General features: G+C 41.4%; 1 protein-coding gene across 9 annotated transcripts in view; it reads right to left on the bottom strand.

Moving 5' to 3' along the window:
* Nucleotides 1-24867, bottom strand: part of DYNC1I1 (dynein cytoplasmic 1 intermediate chain 1) — a 343873-nt gene that overhangs the window by 178783 nt on the left and 140223 nt on the right. The gene's annotated exons all lie outside the window — the stretch shown is intronic.

Genomic DNA, 24867 nt, shown 5'->3' with positions numbered 1-24867 from the left:
GGGAAATATCTTCAAAGACACGGGTGCTGTTCTGAGCGAGGAGGCAAGGCGACGTTCAAAGGGGAGGTGGGAAGCTTTGCTTCTCAGTTGGACTCTCCATTTTATTCGTGCTGGCTGTTTACTCCACCGTGAAGGGTCTGATAGGAACGCTCTGACCCAGCCAGGCACTGGGCAGGGCGCAGGCTTCCAGCCCAGCCCGCCCCGCCCCGCCCCCCACACAGCGCTCCTGCTATTTCAGGCCTCGGGGCTGCGAATCAGACGCCGCTGCCCTCCATGCTGGGTTGTGTGAAATTATGCGGTGGTTTGGTGAAGTCAACAAGGAACTAGAATGAACCACATTGGGGGAAAAAAAGAGCAGCTGGCACCAGCTCTGGTCCTCAGAAGGCAGTATAAATGAGGACAGATACCCTCTGTTGCCGCCTATCCAAGAGTTGGTTTTTAAAAATGTTTTATTGGGAAATGATTTCAAATGAGAAGATAAATTGTAAAAAATAAAATAAAATAAAAATAGTACAAAAAGCACCCATATTGCCTTCATCCAGATTCATCTATTGTTAATAGTTTACTCTATTATTTGTTTTCTCTCTCCCCTTTCTTTCTATCCCCTCCCCACATACTTCTTCGTGTATTTCCTACTTAAAGGGATATAGTCACATGGAAGCACAGAGCAGTTACTAGCTTCAGTTCATTTCATATTGATATATTATTTTTAACTAAGCATTCATTTTCAATTCTGTCAGTCCAATTGTGTCCTTCCAGCCCAACACAAGTGCTACCGTTGCCATGGTCCCATCCTATTTCTCTTGCCCTTTACAACACTCTCTTAGCACTTACATTTACTTCTTTCATGACTATTACTATGTCCTGCCTTGTACTGTGTGGCCATTGACCTCTTCTACTAGACTAGTAGCTTCCTGAAGGCAGAGCAGACATGTGTTGGATAACTTGCCGGATACACAAATACACACACACACACACACACACACACACGACACTAAAATTAAATAATTGGTATTAGATGCTTTAAGGTTTCTGTATACTTTTTTTAAAAAATTAAACACTCTTCCTCTTAACCTAAGAAGATTCACATATTATAATAACTTTTAAAGGAAACTATTAAACTATCACATTCTTTGCTTATGAGGTGAGTTTGTTGAAATATATTTACGAAAGTTTCATAGTATTGTTATTTATTGGAAAGATGGACTACAATTTCAAAGCATCAAAATGAGTGAAAGAAATTGTCTGAACACAGTTCAGATCTGCCTATGCATGGGCATTAAATTAAATGTAACATAACGTAAGGGCATGGGAATGATGACAAGTCATATCTGTATTGAGAGTCTCCTGGGATCGTTATGATTATAAAAGACCAAGATCAACAAAGTAGCTAGTAAGGCAACTATGAGACAGAACAGTTGGTTTGAATCCCAATGAGTTTCTCATATCCCTGGTTTGTGTTTTATCCTCACTGCAATTGTATTCATCTCTCCACACGTCGAAGGATGAGGAAAATGTGAATGTGCTCTAAAAGAGTTGCAGAACACTGTGCAGGAAGGAAAATTGTTTTCAAACATAAAAAATAAATTGATTTATTAAATAATCCCTTACAATTCTAACATCCAGAGATAAATCCCATTAATACTTGGGCACCATCACCTCAGTCTTCTCTACAGCATATGTATAAAACAGATAATTTTCTCAGTATCAAATCACATCCACATACATTTTTGTAGCCTGTTTATTTTGAAACCTGACTTTTTTTCACTAGGAGTATATCATAAGCTGTTGTTTTTAATAGCCAAATAGTGTTACATCGTGTGGATGCTTCTTAACTTATGTAAATAGTTCCCTAGTAAAAGGAACTATTTTTTACTAGATTTTTTTCTTTTTTTCTTTTACAGTTGAAAAATAAAAAATCAGCTGACATCAGTTTTGGCATCATATGGCAGTCAATAAGGACAGTTATCCTGTTTCCTCTTATCTGAGAGTTGACTTTTTTTTTTTTAAACATAGTTGTAACTGTTACAACCCTTGAGGATTTTTTTTAAATTTTAAATTTTATTTAATTTATTCATTTTAGAGAGGAGAGAGAAAGGAAGAGGGAGAGAAGAGAGAGAGACAGAGAGAGAAGGTGGGGAGGAGCTGGAAGCATCAACTCCCATATGTGCCTTGACCAGACAAGCCCAGGGTTTCAAACCAGCGACCTCAGCATTTCCAGGTCGATGCTTTATCCACTGCGCCACCACGGGTCAGGTGAAAGTTGACTTTTAAAACTTTTTTGTTTCAAAATAATTTCAAATGAACAGGTAAGTTGCAAAAATAAACACAGTATGTGCCCTTTACCCAGAGCATCTATTGTTAATATTTTAAGTAAAACTGTAAAGGAATTCTTGCAGTTTAAATCTTTCCTCTCATTCTTAATTACTTCCCACTGGAATAATTCCTAGAAATGAAATTGCTCAGTGTGCACACAGTTTTAAAGCTTATGCTAAGTATTGCCAAGCCTTTCAGTAACATTGCAACAATTTTAACTCCTGTAGCAATGTCACAGCCTCTTCCTCCACATCCTTGCCAACCCCGGACATTATCTATGACAACTGAATATATGCCACATGACTCCTTATTTAAGTTTGGATGTCTTTGATTTATACGTCAGGCGAAGCAGTAAGTAACTTAACTGAAAATGTGCACTCTCCGTTTAGGCTTTTGGGGCATACATATTTAAAACAAAAAAAGAAATATTTCAAAAGATAAGATAAGATTTTAAAAGCATTATTTCAAATCTAGCAAAATATAAGTTCACTCTACATAATAAAACTGTCGTAAGAAGACAAAGGAAGGTTTATTCCAAGTTTTTAGCACAATGTCACTTGCGAACATAGCTCTTACTCTGCATCTTTGAAGGATCAGATCATTTTGTAAAGTGCTTGTCAAAATTTGGCTATTTTCTAGAGAGATGCATGTTAAAAATCAATGGAAATGTTACAGCATTAGTGCCACCTTTAGAAAGGTTAGACAGACACATGCCCACAACATTCAAAGCCTTTTCTGTTTAGAATCTTGGGAAGGAACTCATTCCAAACTTCCAGAATCATAGCTGGCAGGCTATAATTTAGGGTTGCATACAGGATCATGTGTATTAGTCCATCACTAAGCTGTAAGTCGACACCAACCTTTGGAATGGCTTTCTCTGGAGAAAGCTGAAGAGACGATGCCTCAATCATTTCCAACACGGCTGGGGAAAACATTCAGACAACAAAACATTAGATCCTTTCAGCTCACATTCTGATGATTTTAATCAAAAGGGAGGTGGAAAGGGGGTGATTAGACACAGACAGTCACTCTGGTGAAAATCTAAATGTATATCTAAGCTCAAGATATCAATAACGTATTGGTAAATTCTCGCCCCTACTTATATGAACCACGCCAGCCACCCAGAATGTCCATCCCAATGGTAGTGAATGTGTTTGGGAAAAGCTGATGGTGAGCAGACACAAAGTCAAATGTTGTAATCCATATTTGACCATCATAGGGCATTTTTATAAATACCAACAAAAACCTGTCAACAGGGTTAGGTTTTAAGATTTTCTTTCTTTCTTTTTTTTTTTTTTTTGTATTTTTCTTAAGTTGGAAATGGGGAGGCAGTCAGACAGACTCCGGCATGCGCCTGACTGGGATCCACCCGGCATGCCCATCAGGGGGTGATGCTCTGCCCCTCTGGGGTGTCGCTCTGCCACAATCAGAGCCATTCTAGCGCCTGAGGCAGAGGCCACAGAACCATCCTCAGCGCCCGGGCAAACTTTGCTCCAATGGAGCCTTGGCTGCAGGAGGGGAAGAGAAAGACAAAGAGGAAGGAGGGGGGGGGTGGAGAAGCAGATGGGCGCTTCTCCTGTGTGCCCTGGCCGGAATCAAACCCGGGACTCCCGTACACCAGGCCGACGCTCTACCACTGAGTCAACCGGCCAGGGCGGTTTTAAGATTTTTCAGTTGCCAAAGTCTATGCTGAATTGCATGCTAGATGTGAGATTAGAACTTTGTGTATTGTATGTGTAAGAGTCTGCAGTGGCTCCGCAGTCTTGGCTAAAGCCACTTTATAGTCCACTGAGGGACGCTGAGTAAGTCCACTTAGGGAGAGGTCAGAGATGCGGGGTACATGGCTCTGCGTGCAGTCAAGGTCTGCCACAAACCAGGACAGCGAGACACTGTGGCTCCAGCCGCTCTGAGTCGAACCACTGTGCTGGACAGACTAGCTTTCCAAATCCACTAGCTCCGAGCCTTGCCTACAAACAAACAGAGCTTGATCGAAATCTAAACCTACCACCAAAATTAGCTGAAACTTAATGGACACTAAAATTTTTTCTAGTGTGTGACTTAATGTGTTTCTTTATTTCTCATTCACATCAAAAGCAGGAAAATGTTGTCTACCTAATCCAGCACTATCCAGTGGAAATACAATGTGAACCACATCTGCAATTTTAAATTTTCTAATAGAAAAAATAAAATTAAGTGTCAATAATTATTCTATTTAAATTAATACATGTAACATTATAATTTCAATATGTAACCAATATAAAAAATATTGGCAGCATCTCCATTGTTCTACTTAAAAATCCAGTATATACTTTATAGTTATAGTGCATCTCAATTTCAAGTAGCTACATGTTAAGTGCTCAATACCCCTGTGTGCCCACTGGCTACTGTATCAGAAGGCACACAGATCTAGAGATTAAAATGTGGTTCAGGACTACTGAAGCAAAATAAGGACAATTCAAGATCCAAAACACAGAAGACTGCATTTCATGACTACTATGCTCGCTTCATAGACCCAGCAAGGTTTAGAAAGTTGGGGAGATGATCTACAAATCACCTATTTAACACCAATCTGCACTTTCCAGTAAGCTTGATGACATCACATTCCAATGGAGAAGATTGTTCTCAATAACAGCTCCAAAGTGCAAAGCCATGAGTTTCCTGTGTTTTCCTTTGGCAAAGAACAAAACTGTAAAGAGGTGCCCAGTGTGAAGAACAGAAATTTGAACACACAAAATTGTTTCCATGCCATTGTGATGCCAATTCCTGAGAGCCATGATGCCAACATTAAGTTCCTGTATGTAACTGTCATGCAGGGCCTGGGCTTTAAAAATATATTAGTAAATAATACTTCATTATAATTTCCCCCTTCACTCAAATGCCATTTGTACAATGAAGTTGTATAATTTCTAAGTGTGTATACCTTGTTCAAAACAGTTAAAGGAATGGCCAAACATATTATGAGACAGCTTAAAGTGCATACCCATGATGACACATTGTTTTAATCATGTAGAGAATTTTGGCGAATAATCTATAAAATGTTGCTATCCCACAAAAATGATTCACCAAGTACAGTCTTCCTGTACTTATCAATCTATTTTAGTGATAATAACAACAATCTTCCTGTATAACACAATCTATTTTAGTGATAATAACAACACTTTACATGTAGCTAGTCCTTTGCTATTTACAAAGCATGGTTTACACTCTCTCATGAAATTGCACAAAAAACCTTGCAAGGCATAGATGACAAAATAAACAAAACTCAAGTTCTTTGTCACCAGCTTTCTTCCAATATTTTCCTTCCTTTGGGTGCACTGACTATCTGCAAGGTCAATGTAGGGGGTTTCTCTGTTGTTTGAAAAAGTTATTATCAATGAATTTTTTCAGGTTGTTTGATTCACTATCATATTTCCCCATGCATAAGATGCTCCCATGTATAAGATGCACCTTAATTTTGGGGTCTGAAATTTGAAAAAAAAAATGTATTACATAAAGTTAGTAAACTCAAGTTTTATTCATCATAAAATTCATACAACTCTTCATCACTGTCAAAACTCCCATCCATTAGCTTGTTCTTCTTATCTCTGTCTGATGACAAATCAGTTCCATCTATTGCATTTGAAATGCCGCAATCACTGTATAAGATGTACCCAGTTTTTAGACCCCAAATTTTTCAAGAAAAGGTGCATCTTATACATGGGGAAATAGGGTATATCCTAATGATCATTTGGTTTTCACATTGAATGAGTCAAAATTTTTGTCCTGCTCAATTCTGGTTGGTCAAATAAATTCTACTGGCCAAAGCCACTCCCTTATTATACAGTTATTTCTAGTTTTTATACAATGGTAGGCTGAAGTCTTCCCAAACACTGATTTACCCTTCAAGTCACTTTATGTGTCATCCCGGCAGATGTGAAAACAGCAAAGTCTCTGAACAATTGCCTCCTCTTGTCCCCTACAAAGAAAAAAAGGTCTGAAAATAAAAGGCCCCTGAAGGAATTACACCTCCAAAGTCAAAAGAATGACTTTAGATTTTGAGGAAAATCTGCTACTGTAATACAGTCAGGAGAGAGGTCTGATGAGAAAAAATAATGATCTAAAAATAGGAGTCTTTAGAAGTATCACTACTCAAGACCAGATAACTCAAATTCCCATTTTCAGGGGAAAAAAATTGAGAGACTAAGAAGACTTTTGAAATTATAAAATAATTCATTAAATAGCTCTATTTTTTCAAAGTACTTAACTACTTTTCAAAAGCCCAAAGTCCTGGCTTGGCTGGGTGCTGTTTCTCCTCAGTGTCTACACCTAACAGTCAAGGAGGGAAATCAGAGGGAACATGTCTGCACAGAGTGAAAAATATACCATTTACCTAATTATATATCTGCCACATATGTCCCAGCTCGCTGTCTTACACATAAAAGGGAGGAGAAAGTCTGGATATCACAAAAATAGCCCCAGTGTGGAAATCAGAAGAAGGGCCTGACTTCATGTGTGGCTTTTACTTTGTCTTATTGTAAATGCCACACAAGGAGCATGGTAAAAACGGCAAACCAAGCAAAGGAGAGTTTGGTTTCCTTAGTTAAACAGCTCAGTACAGTTGGAAGTGCCCTCATGCCAAAGCAAGCTAACCAATCAGTCCTCTGAAGACTTTTGCCTTCTGTGTCTTATAGAAATATAAAGGTTACTACTTACTTTGGAGTAACATTCGCTATACGTTTCAAAATATGCTGGAGCATGTTTAAGAAGGTTTCTTGTATCTCTTTTTTTTTTTTTCTCATTAAAGGAGAGGCACGGAGGCAGAGAGACAGACTCCCAAGTGCGCTCAGACCAGGATCCACCCAGCAAGCCCCCTACCAGGCGATGCTCTGCCCATCTAGGATGCTGCTCCACTGCTCGGCAACCGAGTTATTTTAGCACCTAAGGCAGGGCCATGTAGCCATCCTCAGTGCCTGGGGCTTGAGCCATTGAAGCCATTAGAGCCATTACAGCCATGGTTGCAGGAGGGGAAGAGAGAGCTAGATGGGGGTGGGTGGGGGAAGCAGATGGTTGCTTCTCCTGTGTGCCCTGACCGGGAATTGAACCCGGGACATCCATATGTTGGGTTAACACTCTACCACTGAGCCATCTGGCCAGGGTCAAGGAGATTTCTGAATTACTAAAGCCACTTCCCAACCCACTGGTGTTGAAAAAGAAAAAAAAAAGCTTCTGAAAAAATCTGATTTGCCATTTGATTTGGATGAAGATTAAAAATACACCACAGCAGCTGTTCAAGTTGATGTCATTGAAATTCCAGTTTCATATTTTAATTGCTACTATGAAAAATTCTTTGATTGCACTTGATGAAATTAAGTTTTGACTTTTTAATGATTAAACATGGGAAAATTCAAGTATGTCCTAGTTAAGAATTTAAATGATTGTGTGTGTTTAAAAGATGAAGTGAAATCTACTGGGACATTATTTTATCTCGAGGCGAGATACAATACACAGTAATTGCACACGGTACTTGCTCACTCTCAGTTCTTTCAAGATGACTAAAATATCCCTTCAAAGAATAAGTCAGCACAGAGCTACTGGGTTAAAGCAAAGGAAACTGTAGTCCTAGGCTGCTCATTACTATTCTGTGACAGGAGTCATTTTGGAGAAGGAAAAATGACATATTCATCATCAGTTGTTGCGTGATGGTCTCACGAGTCATTGGTCAGTCAACACACTCATAAATGTGGTGCCCATTCAGCTCCCAGGGTAGGATTTCATTTTGGAAGATGACCAGGGTGCTTGCAGACAAGAACACAGCCGAGGAAGTCACTGGTTCCACAAAGACCCCCAGATCACATAAAGGTTCTTAATGATGAAGCCCAGACCATGTGTTTCTTACTGCAGGCAGAAAGACCTGTCCCAGACTGGAGCTGAACACGACAATGGAAAAAGTGAAAGGAGTTAGCTTTTGACTAGAAAGGAAATGATGAATGGGAATGGCGACCATCGCACCACACAAAAGGGTTCCCCCAGAAAATGTCTCTTTGCCGGACAGATGTATGGCATTCTTACAGATTCATAATATTTTTGAATAGTTTGCAGTCATTATAACATACCATTTATAGTTATCAAAATATAAAGCCTCAAAAATTTTGATAGGTTTATCAATATTCATGATAAATTTTACATCTCTTGTGAACAGATGCAACTTTTGGATGAAAAATTCATTCTTTCATTTCAAAGGAAATATATATTTTTTTATTTTATTTTACTTATTCATTTTAGAGAGGAGAGAGAGAGAGAGAGAGAGAGAGAGAAGAGAGAGACGGGGGAGGAGCTGGAAGCATCAACTCCCACACATGCCCTGACCAGGCAAGCTCAGGGTCCCGAACCGGGGACCTCAGCATCTCCAGGTCGACGCTCCATCCACTGCGCCACCACAGGTCAGGCTCAAAGGAAATATATTTTACTTTATTTGTAAAAACACATGCAGTGCCATTTTGATAAAGACCACGATAAATTTGATTTTATGAAGGTAGCTATCCTATGAGCACAGATGGAGAAAAACCATTTGATTATTATTTCTAAACCATCCACTTAAAATGATATAATTCTTGACTGAATGGTAAAGTGGCCATTCGCCACTAAGTTACTCAGGTTCCCCTTCGTGGGTGGTCAAGGCAGTTCTACATACGGGGAGCGAACTCTCTCAAGCCCGGGATCCCTAATAAACACCCTTCCTAAAGTAGAATTTGTTGAGTCTGTTTATAAGCACAGGTAATAGTGATATTTATAGCTCTACAAGTGGCATCTTTAACAATTATAAATATATAAAGTGGTAAAGTTTGGAGAATGTGTCTTATCCAATTAAAGATCATCTCTTAAATATCAACCAAGAGTTAGGAAAACAACTACATTGAGATGCAGGGCTAACATATAATAATAAGAAGTACTTTTTCATAAAAAAAAAAACTTTAAGTTTTAGAATAGTTTTGGTTTCACAGAAAAATTGCAAAGATAGTACAGAGTCATCACATACCCTTCACCCAGTTTTCCTTATAGTTTTAAAACCTTAAATTATTATGCCATTTATCACGTCTAATGAACCAATCTAGATACATTATTATTACCTAAAGTTCATCCTTAATTCGAATTTCCTCAGTTTTTGCTTGACGTTCTTTTCCTCTCTCGAATCCCGTTCCCATTCAGGACACTGTGTCACGTGTCTCCTTAGGCTCCACGAGACAGTGACAATCTCTCGGATTTTTCCTCGTTTTGATAAGCTTGAAAGTTTTGAGGAAAACGGACTGGTCTGGTGTTTTTTATAATGCTCCTCTACTGGAGTTTGATGTTGTTCTCAGGATTAGACTGGGGCTTGGGGTTTGGGGAAGGAAGGCCACAGAGGAAAAGTGCCGTTCCCATCAAATCTTACTAAGGGCACATGCTATCAACATGACTTGCTACTTGACCACCTGGCTGAGGTAGCTCTGTCTAGTTTCTCCAACATACAGTCACCCTCTCTCCCACACCATCCCCTTTCTCCTACACTACACTCCATGGAAAGAAATTATACGCATAGCCCACACTTAATGAGCAGAGAATATGCTTCACCTTCTTGAAGACGTAGTATCTACATAAGTTATTGGAATCCTTTTTTTTATGGGGGACTTGGCTATTCTTCTTGATTTATTTGCTTATTCTATCATTTATCTACAATCATTATGAACTCACAGATTTCTATTTTATACTTTGGATTGTGTCCAATACTCAACTTTCAGTTATGAATCAAATCCAATAATTTGATATTTATTTTGTTGCTCATTTTTTTTTTTGTATTTTTTATTTTGTTGCTCAATTTGTCCTAGCTTTGGTCAATGAGAGCTCTTACTGTTTGCTCCTAAATACTACTTTTTAAAGAGAATGCTCCATCTTTCTTGTTCTTACAACATTTTCTCCCAAGTTGTATATGAGATTATGCCAATTTTCATGTTGATTTTATACTGTTTTAAATGTCAGAGGGAGACTGTTTTCTTTGGCTCATGATGGCTCCACAGGTCATCTGGCTGAGTGCTTCCCTTAGTTGGTGGACTGTCAGATTCTCACCTGGAGCACGACTCCACAGAATGATGACAATGGATCATTTCAGCTTTTCTTATAAGCTGTCATCACTTTTTCTTTTCTTTTTCATTTCTCTTTCCTTTTTTTTTTTTGCATAGTTTCCTATAACATGTTTATGCAAAGAAGCTGATTTTTAAATGTTTACAAATGGAAAACTAACCATCAAACCTAACTAATCCTATGTTTGTGAAATTAACAATATTTGAGAAAATAGAGTGAAATCACAGGACATTTAGAGTTGAATTTAGAATACCATATTTCTAACTAGACAATCCAGAACTAGTCTTTCTTTCACTCTTTGGGAAAAAATCTCTGGGCTGGTAACATTGGGTCAGTAATCAAATTTCACGTCTGGATTTTATTTTACTTCTTTGAAATAGTGTAACTTATAAGAAACATTATTTAGATATTTCAGTACAATTAATTGTTAATTTATAAGAAGGTATAGAGTATATAAATATATAAGAATACAAAGCAAAATTTTGAGCCTTATTACTGAGACATCAGCCTGGTGTATGTAAATAAATTTTTATTTCATGAATTATTTCTGGGTTGTTTGCTCTATGCAGAAATAGCAGCTTTCTCAGTGGCCCTTCGTGTCATCTTTCAAGGTTAAAGTAGAAGGATATTGTAAAACTGTGGAGCAGTACCCTAAGATCTCCAAGACTTAAGTTCTGATGCCTTGCCTGTCAAAATGGAAAAGGCATGAATTCAGGGAATTCTAGGCTGTTCCCTAAATGAAAATATTTATGATATTTGTTTAAAGGGGCAAAAAATGTCAAAAGAAGGAGATGGTACACACACACTCACACACATACACACACACACACACACACACACAATCTCTCCTAATAGTAAAGATTTTAAAACAAGCGATAACAAGGAACATGAAGGAACAGTGAGCTATGCATAAATGTCCCAAGGCCTCAGCAACCTTCTGTTCTCCTCCAGGAAGTCAGTTCATTCTTTTTCCTAAGGAATTTCTTCCGCCTGACTGCATTTAAAGGTGCCAACAGCAACAAACCACCACACATGAAAAAACCAACTACTAAAAGACACACACAGATACATATGTGCACACATACACAAGCACGCAAACGCACACAGGTGCACATGCATGCACCCTCTTTCCCCTGCCTTCTTCTACCCACACCTTCATAAATTCCCTCACGCGCCAGAAGCTATTGTGCCACCACCAGAAATAGGGGCGGCCACCTCAGCCCATCTTCCTTGGCTGGTAGGTGAGCGAAGAGGACACAGAGAGAGGAAATAACCCAAAGGAAAACAACAAACTACAGCCCAATGCTAACACCTGGGGGTGAGCGGGTGGACCCTTGAGCCTCCATGCAGAGGTCTATAATGTGTGGAGAGGCAGAACGTCCACCTGGCTGGTACAGACTAGCACCTTACACTGGAACCAAATTCAGTTGTTTCTTCCATGAAATGGAAAAGTAAGGTTTGGGGCCTTTTATTTTCTATGATTTGAAGAAAGGGAAACAGAGGCAGAAAGGTCACTGGACCTTCTCAGGACCACCCAGAGAGCCTCTGGGGCCTGAGCTTCTCTGTAAAATAAAGGTTTACTTTCGATGCTCAAATAGACATTTTTAAATGTTTGCAAATCCAAAACCTCAACCACTGGTCCCCATGTTTATAGTTCGGGATTATACAAATTTCCCTCGGTCCTCCGAGGCCTCATCTCAGAGGCTTGATTGATGCTCCCCTGCAGCCCCGGGCCAAGGGGCAGACTGTGTCACCGAGAACACAGCCATTAGCTAATGGAAGACATTTTTCATCCCGTGGAGGGACAGACGACTGCAGCCAGTTCCAGGGCCAGCCAAAAGTGGCACCTAGCAGCTCGGAAGGACGGCAAGTGCCCAATGCCCACACGGCAAAGAAAACCCACATTAAGCAACATTAACTTTATCAAGGTTGTTCCTGGCCCTCTCAGAAGCCCCCATGAAGGTGAATCGCCGATACGATTACTGTCATAGTTTGATGTTTTCTATTTCACCGCCACATCTTAAACAACTTGTAAATGTTCCTGGGAGGGGCAGAAGACCTATATTGGTGGTGAACATCCTAGAATTTCTTTGTTGGATGGGCTTAGGTATAGCATTTTCTTTGGAAAGAGACTAGGGAGAGAGTTGGCTAGGAATTTTGACTTGAAACTCTGTTTGTATAGCAGTTTATAAAATACTGAGGAGCTGTCACGGGGTCATGCGAAAGAGTGGAGGTGCTGGTAGAGATGTAAAGGTCCCTTCTCAGGCCCCTCATCACTGCCACCGTATGCAAGCGACACGCCTGCAGGGAAGGAGAGAACGCGTGTGAGTCTATAAGATCAGGCGCACCGCCCACCGACTTCTCCCTGCCGCTGCCTTGGTCCACAGCCTGGACGGCCAAGGTTGCACACATAGGTTCCCGTCATTGTACCAGGTCAGGGGATAACTTGGCGACGCTAGCTGGAAAGAGTAGGTGTAAACAGGTTTTTATTTTCCCCTTCTTTTGGCTCTCCATGAATAGAACTTTCACAGGAGAACCTCAAGCTGATGGAAAAATTAGATAATCACACCCAGTTGCCCTGAACTCATCCTTGCGGTAGGTCAGCTAAGGCTCTGCATTTGTGTGAAGAAAAACTCATTGCCCCATTTTTATTGATGTCTCTGGGGTGGCAAGAGACATGAAAAAGCAATTCTGACAAATTTAAGACAGTTTTTTTTTTCTCATTCTGATTGCTTTGACAGAATAAAAATAATTTCCACGTTCGTTAAATGCTGAAATCAAGCAGCGAGCAGTTTTCTCAAAAGTAAGCCACCAGTGCCCTCTCCTGGCTGATTTTCTGTAGTGTGCAGGATGGAAAGTTTGCAGGGCAAAGCGGCAAAGCAAGGTTTAAGGGACACAGGAAAATGTCCCTGGGATGACTGTATATTTCGTGGAAAATTACAGATACTCACATATTTAAGATTAACTGTGAAATCTTAGTTGTTTTAAAGTGTTTGGGTAAATACTCTTTCATAAGACATATGAAAACTAGGCCCTTATCATAGACAATACTACTCAGCTGTAAAAAGAGAAGGAAATCTAACCCTTTGCAACAGTGTGGACAGACCTGGAGAGCTTTATGCTAAGTGAAATAAGCCAGGCAGAGAAAGACAAGTACCATAGGAATTCACTCATTTGTGGAATCTAACGAACAAAATGAACTAACAAACAAAATAGAGACTAACCCTTAGATACAGAGATCAGAAAGATTTTGGAGCTTGGTGAAAAGGGTGAAAGAATTAAGCAAAAACAAAACAAAAAAACTCATAGTCACAGACAGGGGTGGTTACCAAGGGAAAAGGGCGTGGGGGAGGGAGAAGAGAGGAGAGGGGCTAAATGGTGATGGAAGGACACTGTCCTCGGGGTGGTGGACACACAGTACATTATACCGATGATGTGTGATAGAACTGTACACTTGAAACTTACAGAATTCTATTAACCAATGTCACCCCAACAAATTCAACAGAAAAACAGAAAATACAGAAAGAACACAGAATGCAAATATCTACTGATTACTCTATCGTTTTCATAAATAAACATATATAAATATTAAACAAAAATTTTTCCCTTTAGAAGAAACTGTACAAATAAACATAATTTAAGCCAGTTTTCCCACTCACATCCCAGCTCTGCTTACATACTCCAGTTTCAAATTTAAAGCAAAGAAAAGCTCACCAATCAAAGGCTTTTATTGGCGATGGAAAATAAAGTCCTGAAGCCCACAGCTAACTGACTTTATGGGAAATAGTTGATTTTGCAAAATGTTTTTATACTTGAGAAAGATGATTTTTAGTTAGGAACATTTCCATCTGTGGCTAGTTTCTTTTAAATAAAATACATATTTTAAATTCAGGGACCAGTATGACTTCTAAATGTTTCGTTAGGCATTTCAGATGCAGTATTATACTCAGGAGCATATACGTCAAGATACAAATCAGTTCTCAAAGCTCCACAAAGCCCGCAAGTTCTCCTTCCGTTTTGGTGAACTCACGTTTTTCCTCTTGCTGTTGAATGGATTCTAGTGAACACCAAGCCCCGTTTGGGTTTCTCTGCTTGTGAATGGGGAAGGAGAACCCCTTTCATTGACAAATCCCGACTGAAACAGAAGGAAGAGTCTAACATACACGAAAAACACACGAATAAAATATGCTGGCTCTGTTCATGGGGGGATATAGATTATGGAAATGTGTAGCCCTTTAAAATGAAAATTTCTCATTTCATTGCATTGACAAAAAAGAAAAGGAATTCCATTCTAGGCATTTACAGATTTAATTTGCCACAGAAGTTTGGTAGACAGGAAGCACTCAATAAAATACACGGACTGTTTGAAAGTCTCTCTCAGAGCTCAATTTGTGTCATTTTACAGTCTGCAAGGGATCGTTGGATCGAACCCACTCCATCAGGATGTGGCTCCTTTCAGTAGCCAATACGTTATTTCAAAAAGTAGCTTTTCCAGAATTGTATAGAAATAAAACATAAATAATCAGTAATGATTTGGGCTCATGCAATGCAAACTAAATTAAAAAATAAAAGCTTTGGAGATATACGTAGGTTTAACCCCTGCATTCCATCTCTTTCTAGCCTTGTGAATTTGCACATGTCAGTTAAGCCTTTCTTGTCCTTCAGGGCCTGGTCTGGAACTACTTTTCAGAGTGGCTGTGTTAGGCTTCTGGCATGTAAGTGTTCAATGAACGATAGCTATTACTAGATTTACTCTTAGGATTTGTGTCTGCCTTGGCTGTCTTTGTGACGGTACAAGAATTAGGAAGGGCTTAATTATCCAACATGGAATGAAATGACAATACATGGAATGAAATTTATTCACTTGTCTCATGTAAGATATAACAGAGCCTGGCCCGGTAGCTCAGTTGGGACCATCGTCCTGAAGCGTAGAGGTTGCCGGTTTGACCCCCGGTCAGGGCACACACAGGAAGAGATCAATGGTCCTCTCTCCTCTCTCTTTCTCTCTCTTCCTCTCTCACCAAAATCAATAAATCAACATTAAAAAAAACAGATCATTCATTTTGAAGTCAAACAATATATCTTTAAGGGTATAGAATAAAAAATAAAATGCTGCCTGATTTTCTCTCGAATCAAAGATCTCATTGTGTTTAAACAGAAAACAAGTAAGTCCATTTAAAGGCAGTGCATGGGCGATTTTATTTGCTCAGTTTCCCTTTTAGGACATGATCATCAGACCTCTGGCTGCCTGAACAAGACTGCGGTGGGCGAAGGCCAAGCACTGAGGGCTCCCAGCGGGCAGGGCACTCGGCTGGCGCCCGGGGGCGAAAACACGGGGCAGATCTCAGAAGGAATTTAAAGAAAACATGAATCAATGCAAACGCCAATTCCTCACAGGCAGACTTCATTCTTAAATTGCACACCAGTGGAGCCACTAATAAATTATTAGGTATCTTCGTTTTGAAAGGCTTGTCCAACATTAACTAATTTTACCATATGATATTTTTCAAAGGGATAATTAGCATTCTCATCTTGCAGATGGGGAAATAAAGCAGGATGATCATCGCATTTAAAAAAGAACATCATTTCATGTGATGACTAATATCATCGTCAGTGGCCAATATTATTAAAGGGTGGAAATACTCTGTCTGCATACACAACTGACATGTCTGACCTAATAGGATAAGGCGGGTGTTTGGAGTTTTCCTTTTTAATTACTTGCTCCCTTCCTTACCCGCAACCCGCGAAAAAGGATTTCAAGTGGCTTATCAAAAAGAACCAAAACACAAAAAGATTAAGTAAATAAATGAAGAATTTCTGAGGACAGGGGATAATAAAGTCATGGGCACGGAGTGCGGCGCCATGCTGCCCAGACGCTGGCCATGGCTCGGAGCCTGCTCCTGGGTTAAGGAAATAAAACAGTGACTCACCATGGCCATAAGATAAAATGTGCTTTGACTTGTGTTTCCCAGGAGGGACAGGTCGGCTGCTCCCACCAGGCTTCCTGGCCTGGCATTTGCAGTCCCCTCTCAGCCCCATGCCTACCTCGGCTAACGCATAGAGTTTGGGCCGTGAAGTCGGTCAAAGCTAAAAGGCTGGTATGTGGATCAGAATGTGTGATTGTGCCCAAGGTCGGGGCTTCCTGACAGGTGTGTCACTAATGGGTCACAAATGAGCTGCCAATCTCTTCAACCCGGGATGAGGACGGCGGCACCCCCTCCACATACCTCGCTGTACCACACCCATAGTGTAATTTCGATGTGAGAAATACTGGGAGGCACACCTCTAGACAACTGAACTAATACAGTGTACTGAGGTTAGTGAAGAGACTGAAAGTTAAACTCCTAAGTCCAAAGACTGGTGAGGATACTGTGTCCTGTGCACCCATGCCTGGCATCCCCTATGAAGTTATTTTCTCCCCTTCTGAGTTCTGACATCATGACCGCCTTCCTTAAAGGCAGGAGTTGGTTTATGAAGTAAAGGTCAAGGTTCAACTTTATTTCAAGAAAATTCTCAACCAATATCTACCTATGAAACCTGAAGATACACCACATTGCCACTTGCTTCTCCCACCCAGGACAGAGCTGTGACCCAGGCTCTGGTTACTATATAGAGATGCCAATAACAGAAAAGATGCTAGCTTGCCTTAAGTGACCAAACCAAATGAAAAGGCCCACATAAAAGTATTCATAGTCTGTCGCTGCCGATGGGGATGGAGGATGAATCAAGGGAATTTAATTAGCTTTCTTTTCTGCCAACTTGCCAAAGTTGGTTTTCATTTTGGGAACATGGGGGTGTAGCTATTTCCAAAAATGCATGAAACCGACTCATGGCCACAATAGTAGCACGCAGGAAGTCCACCCTCATCTGTGCCCCACAGACCTCCTGCCCTTAGGACAAGCCTCCCACTGTTCTCCCAAAGGCAGAGGAAGGCTGTGGGATGTCAGCGTCTGATCGAAGCTGGTGCGAATGAAGGTCAAGACACAGACAAAGGCTACCTCTCCTGCCCTGGCTTCCAAAGCTGAACGGCACCCCTCTTCACATTGGTGCAACTAGAAGGGAAGACACCCTGCCTGCTCCAGGCAGTTCCGCTAGAAGGAGATCCTTCTGTGGAAGCATCTTCACACGATCCAGATAAGATGAGTCCCACGATTAATAACGCAGTCTTTATGCCATTGCATGTCAAAGGGCGGGGAAGTTGAACTTTCCAATGAGAGCCCTGTGCATGGCACACCTTGGCTGGGGGACTCAGCATCATCCACAGGAAGAGTCCTCATGCTGTGCAGTACAGTACAAACTCCTTCCTTCCCAAGCTGCCCTCCTTTCCTTTCATGGCGGGAAAGTGATTAGTGCTAAACCAGAAGCCTTCAAAACAGTTTGGGTGACATGATCAAAAATGCCGTGCAAGCCCTGGCCAGTTGGTTCAGTGGAAGAGCGTCAGCCTGGCATGCAGGAGTCCCGGGTTCAATTACCAGTCAGGACATACAGGAGAAGCGACCATCTGCTTCTTCATTCACTCTTCCTCCTCTCTTGCCCTCCCACGGCCATGGCTGGATTGGTTCAAGTGCAACTGCCTCAGGTGCAAAAAATAGCTCAGTTGGCAAGCAATGACCCCAAATGAGCAGAGCATCACCCTGTAGGGGGCTTGCCAGGTAGATCCTGGTGGGAATGCATGCAGGAGTCTGTCTGTCTATCTCTCCTCTTCTCACTTGGAAAAAGAAGGTAAAAAATGTGGTACTGGGGAAACATCTTAGAGTTGAAGAGTACCCTTTAGAAACTGAAGTTTTCTTACAGATAGTTTATAACCAGTTGCAGTGGCCTTGAAATATCAACTACATAGATATTTTTTAAATTTCTCTTAATGATAGTACCACAGGACCTCAAATGATGTTTTGTTCAACAACATTTCATTAAGACATTGATGAGATGTCATGGGAATTTACCTATTATTTATACCAATGAGCCTATGACAAAATTGGTTTTGTTAAACAACATTTGGCTGCAGATCCAAGAACCTATCAAGACAATGGCATGGAGGGAGGGTTTACTGTATGGTCCTCTTCAGAGTGGTAGTTCTCAGAGGAGGTCCCTAGACCAGCGCATCAGCGCCACCTGAGAATGTACTCCAGGTGCAAATTCTCTTCCCTCCCAGGCCTACCGCATGGGAAGTCCAAGGGTGGGCCCAGCAATCTGGTTCTCACAGGGCCTTTGGGTGAGCCTGACGTTCCACTCAGACCATTCTTTCCTCTTTGTCTCTTGGCTTTAATGCCCCTGCCGCGTCCTAAGTTTTGACAACCATGGGATCATCCAGTCTGGTCTGCCTGCTTTTTACTGTCTCTGACACTCCTCATTCTAGTGGTTGGCTGAGTTCCAGCTGTACCCACATTTGGGTGAGATACGCCTGTCATACATTTTTCCAAGCTAACCTCCCGAAAGAGTCAAGGCTCCGAAGCATAGCTTTCTCATCTCCCATTTTAAACAATTGCAACTCTTTGACGTTCACTCCTTCCCAGAGCAATAACGATTATGACACAGTAATAAGGAAGACAATGGTGGCCATTGTTTATATATGCTAGTCACATGCAGCACTGAATCAAAGGTGTTATCTGATTTTATTTTCAAAACCCTGAGAAGTGCTATTATGACCTCTATTTCACAGGAAGCACATCTTGGTGCTTTTCAAAGCCCATGTAGATAACCAGTGGTACAAAAAGAACTTGATTCTAGCCTCTATCTTCACATTCCTACATGTTCAAAATTCTGACATTGATCCCTAAACTTCCAAATGCCTAGATAAGTCATCCATCAGCCACCACTCTCATCTGGGGCTACTGTACTCTCATGTGGGGCTACTGTACTCTCATCTGGGGCTACTGTACTCTCATCTGGGGCTACTGTACTCTCATCTGGGGACACTGTACTCTCATCTTGGGATACTGTACTCTCATCTGGGGCTACTGTACTCTCATCTGGGGCTACTGTACTCTCATCTGGGGACACTGTACTCTCATCTGGGGACACTGTACTCTCATCTGGGGCTACTGTACTCTCATCTGGGGACACTGTACTCTCATCTGGGGACACTGTACTCTCATCTGGGGATACTGTACTCTCATCTGGGGCTACTGTACTCTCATCTAGGGATACTGTACTCTCATCTGGGGCTACTGTACTCTCATCTAGGGATACTGTACTCTCATCTGGGGATACTGTACTCTCATCTGGGGACACTGTACTCTCATCTGGGGCTACTGTACTCTCATCTGGGGACACTGTACTCTCATCTGGGGACACTGTACTCTCATCTGGGGATACTGTACTCTCATCTGGGGCTACTGTACTCTCATCTAGGGCTACTGTACTCTCATCTGGGGCTACTGTACTCTCATCTGGGGCTACTGTACTCTCATCTGGGGCTACTGTACTCTCATCTGGGGACACTGTACTCTCATCTGGGGATACTGTACTCTCATCTGGGGCTACTGTACTCTCATCTAGGGATACTGTACTCTCATCTGGGGCTACTGTACTCTCATCTAGGGATACTGTACTCTCATCTGGGGCTACTGTACTCTCATCTGGGGATACTGTACTCTCATCTGGGGACACTGTACTCTCATCTGGGGCTACTGTACTCTCATCTGGGGATACTGTACTCTCATCTGGGGATACTGTACTCTCATCTGGGGATACTGTACTCTCGTCTGGGGATACTGTACTACTTACCCCACACACATGCCTCCAAATCCTTGCAAAGGCAGGACCGGCTGCCTGGAAGACCCTGCCCTTCCCTTGAGCCTTAGTCCTAATCTGAAGTCCAGTTCAAGTTTTACTACTTCCATGGAAGAATGTCCACTGTATGTGGAATGTACATGCAAAAATGAAGGGCTTAGACCGACAGAGAGGCAGGCCTCCATTTGGGGAAATCCAATCCGTGTCGCCAGGAGGGGACAGAAGCAAGAGTTGGGGAAAACATTCTTTTATCCAGCACCTACTTATTGAGTACCTGTTAGATGGCAGGTACTGTGCTGGGTGCTGCAAAACAGACAGACTCCCAGAGTTCATAGCACTTACAGGTGAATAACCAAATAAGATAAGTAGAGGCTATGATAAATAGCTATGGAAAATGAAATAGGGTGATGTGACCAAAAGCCCATAGATGATATGGGATGGAGGGAAGGGGAGGGAGGTGCAAGCTTAGGTTGAGAAGACGTGACTAAGGAGATGACATGGTTTGAGAATTGAAGGGTGAACATCAGCGGGCCATGCTGAGAGCTAAGGAAAGGCATCCACAAGGAACAAAAGAGAAACCAGGGATGACGGAGGCTACTGAGCAAGGGAGAGCGTGGTATGAAGAAATCAGGATGCAGAGCAAGGCTCAGACCTGGTCACAAAGGACACCATGAGGAGTTTAGCCTGGACTGCAAGGGCAGCTAGGAGCCATGAAGGGGTTTTAAGTAAGAGCGGTGGGATTTCTTTATTTCATAAAAATTTCATAAAAATCCCTCTAGTTTCGCTTCTCCTTCAGCTAGTTCCCCAGTCTTTCTGTCCTTTCTTCTCATCCATGGATTCCGAATTCAAAGTCTTTACGTTCTGGAGGAGCAGAGAGAGTGCGCATGCCATGTTGTCCCCTGTCCCCAGCTCCCGCACAAGGGGGCACACAGAAGATGCTCAAGAATCGTGAATAAAATTATAAGAGCAAAACTGAATCTGGACATATCTTTGGCTTACATGTATTAGCAATAACAAGGTTCTTACAGCTAATCATGTGGTTTAAAAAATTCTCCTTGCTACTAGAAAACAACTTGAATATTTTTAGAGCTCAATTTTTGCCTCTCAAGTTCCTCCCGAGTTTCGGCCATGCTCACTTTGCTGTTTAATTGCTGAACTCTTCTCCTCCCCATGAACTCTTGTCCTGCCATTCTTTCCCTCTCATTTAGAATTGTTTTTATCCCAAGTCTCTCTCGGGTATTTCATCATTCCTTACCTCCTCCCGTTTCTTTCTGTTCCAGTAACAGCCCCAGTCCAGACACTGTCTGGAGAGCCATGCCCAACTCTTTAATTTTTCCCTTAGCAGTCCCATAGACCTACCCTCAACCCTTACTCCCTGTCTTGTAATGCAGTTTATGCCTTGTTTTAAAAGCAGTCTTTTGGTTTTTTTAAAGGAAGAGATCACATTTAACAAGGTCCGTTTTACTACTGACTCTTGATGATGCAGAATGCTGGCTTTCCAACATTGCTCCATGGGGAGTGCCTCACAGAAAGCTCCTCTCACTGTGTGCTTATGCCTGGCAGACTCTGTCCAAGCCAGATGCCAGGGCAAATCACACTCAGGAATCCAAGATTCTTGGGCTGCTTCTAAACCCTCCGTGGCTGTGGATGGAACCTGAATCTGGGTTTAAAATAAAACCCTTCATTTCCCAAGGGGTCAGATCACTGACTTAAATCTTACAGATCAGCTAGAGAATTGCTGGGGACATCAGAGAATTGAAGAGCTGTTCAACCAGTAATATCCAGCCATTTGATGTCCTACTTCCTAAAGGAACACCATGGGTCATTCATTATTGTTATAATGCTTTCTGACACGAAAAGCTGTATTATTTTTCAAACAATTCTTTTAATTTTCTCATAAATAATGCCTACCAATGCATTTAAAATATTATATCCTTAAATATATACCATAATAGATGCTAAATTTATTTATAGATCATTATTCAGGTACTAACTGATTGCTTTTAGACTGAAATGCAAAAATATAACTTACTTGCTAAACTGGAGTTCTCCATGATATAGATGCAGAAAAAAAAATACCATCATTGTCTTATTAAACAACATATAAAGTGTGTACGTTCATATTGAACTTTGGAGTGTTATCAGGAAAACCATCTCCCTGCAGGGTGCTTTAAAGTTAAAGAGGATGTTGCAGGATTTTCTTCCTTAAATCGGTGATTTTCAACTTTTGTTTCTCACACACTCATAAACTAATTACTAAAGAAAAAGGGGCCCTGACCTCTTCTCCCTTAGTAACTAAATTTATTTGTGCCATGAGATGAAAATGGTTGTATTTAGTCAGGGGCACTGACCTTAGTAATTAGTGTGTGTTTGTGCCATGGAAAAAAAAGGTTGAAAATCACTGCTTAAATTACATACTCACAGGCTGCTAACTGAATTTACTGATACCTACATGTCATTTTGAATCTATGAAAATATAAGTTATAAAAAGTAAAACATATTCAACAATTATAGAAATTTCCATGTATCACATGTAGTTGAATTCTTCTTTGCATATTTTCCAGACTGTTTTCATTCCCTTTATTTCTTACCCCTCATATTTAGCGCATTTTGTTTTTTTAAAAACTTGAATTCTATTTGCCTTATGCTTTTCTGATTTTTCATCTGATAATTTTGCAAATTATTTTCTGCATGTTGAATATATAAAACACTCTCCGAGGGGAAAAATGCTTCCCTCAAATAGGCTGCATTCTAGTTAAAGGGAGACGGAACAAGGACCAAACTGACTGATACAGACATGGGGAGCGCCAGAGTGCACGAGGACATGAACGTGAAGGAGGCAGGGCTAGGAGGTCTTTGTGAGAAGATGGGTCTTGGGCTACGTACGACCAATGGAATGGGCAGGGCTGCGATAATTAAACAGTAGAGGGAAAGGCATTTGAAAAGAATAGGAAACAAGACCACAGGCACAAAGACAAGAATGGACGTGGACGTTAGTAAAGCATGAAGAGACTGGGCTAGCGTGAGCCGAAGGCTCCGGTATGGGACGTGAGGGGAGGTTAGGCGGGCAGACGGTGGAAGATTTTGGGTGCTTTCTTACTCTTCTGACTGATAGAAGCCTTGACATTCTTTGCCAAATGCACAGTTATTCTGGGAATCACATGTTAGCTTTTCAAAGCATTCAATCCGTGACCTTAGCTCATTTTCAGGTACTCACTCACTTAAACTCATGAGAATAATGCCCCTTGAAACACTAAAACATGAGGCAAGATCATGCGCTTGTATCAAAATATTTTCCGCCGTCTTTGTATAACCTGAGAAGAATGAGACAAGAAAAAGCAAGTAGCTCAGAGCTCAACAGCCCCGTCTTCGACGGAGCTGCAGATTTCAAAGAGGAGTCTCTGCAAGCAGATCTCAGTGAGGAAGCCGGGAAGCCAGCTGCTTGGAGAGCTTAAGTGATTTAGCTTAATTCCTCTGTAAACTGTATTTTAAATGACTAGGAAACCACATTTCTGTGACTGGTATTGTTTAAGGGGATGGAAGCCCAGCTAAAAATGCTTTGGTTTTCTTTCATAAACGTTCAGTTTTATTCTTCTGAGACTTGTTTTGTTTCTCCCCCCCCCCCTTGCCTTAGCAGTCTCTGAAAATCAGCCCCCTGTGAGGCATAAAGAGACCGGGCTGCCCACTCGGTGTCCTGAGGGCTCTGTGTTGGCGCGTGGGTCTTGTTTTCTCAGAGATCTAGTGGACTGTGCTCTTTCCGGTTGCTTCATAAAGTGGCTTTCTATAAATGAAATAAGCTAGAACAAATTCACCATGATTTCCCCAAAGATAATGTTACCTTACCCACCCCCCACCCCCAAAAGTAAGAATAAAGCTTAAAGGTTGGTTTCTTGGATGTTGAGTATGGCAACCCTAGTTTTCAATTTTATACTGAAGAAAAAAGGTCCTCCTAGGAATAAGCGGAAGTAAAGGTAAGTCCTTCACTATGGTTAGGGAGACGCTGTAAGCACATGGTTAAAAAAACCCTCTAAAAGCAGAATTTTTAAAACCTCTAGAACAGTTTGATCTAAAAAGGAAAGCTACATATGTGTGGAAAATAGAAAAAGGCTTTAATAAGAATTGAGCTTCTGGCACTGGCTGGTTGGCTCAGTGGATAGAGTGTCAGACTGGTGTGTGGACATCACAGGTATGATTCCTAGTCAAAGCACACAAGAGAAGCAACCATCTGTTTCAATTCCCCTCCCTCTCCCCCTTCTCTCCCTCTTCCCCTCCCACAGCCAGTGTCTTAATTGGTTTGAACATTGGCCCCAGGTGCTGAGGATAGCTGGGTTGATTTGAGCATTGGCTCCAGACAGGGATTGCTGGGTGGATCCCGGTCAGGGCATATGCAAGAGTCTGTCTCTTTATCTGCCCTCCTTTCACAAAGAAAGAAAGAAAGAAAGAAAGAAAGAAAGAAAGAAAGAAAGAAAGAAAGAAAGAGAAAGAGAGAAAGAAAGAAGGAGGAAGGGATAGAGGGAGAGAGAAAGAGAGGGAGGGAGGGAGGGAGAGGGGGAGGGAGGGAGGAAGGAAGAAAGGAAGGAAGGAAGGAAGGAAGCAAGGAAGGAAGGAAGGAAGGAAAGAAAGAAGGAAGGGATTAAAAAATGAGCTCCTCGCCTAACCAGGCGATGGCGCAGTGGATAAAGCGTCGGACTGGGATGCAGAGGACCCAGGTTCGAGACCCCGAGG

This window comes from Saccopteryx bilineata, chromosome 7 (assembly GCF_036850765.1).
Source record: "Saccopteryx bilineata isolate mSacBil1 chromosome 7, mSacBil1_pri_phased_curated, whole genome shotgun sequence".
Taxonomy (NCBI): Eukaryota; Metazoa; Chordata; class Mammalia; order Chiroptera; family Emballonuridae; genus Saccopteryx; species Saccopteryx bilineata.
The sequence above is the reverse complement of the archived record's forward strand: the minus strand, read 5'-3'. Positions and strand labels throughout refer to the sequence as shown.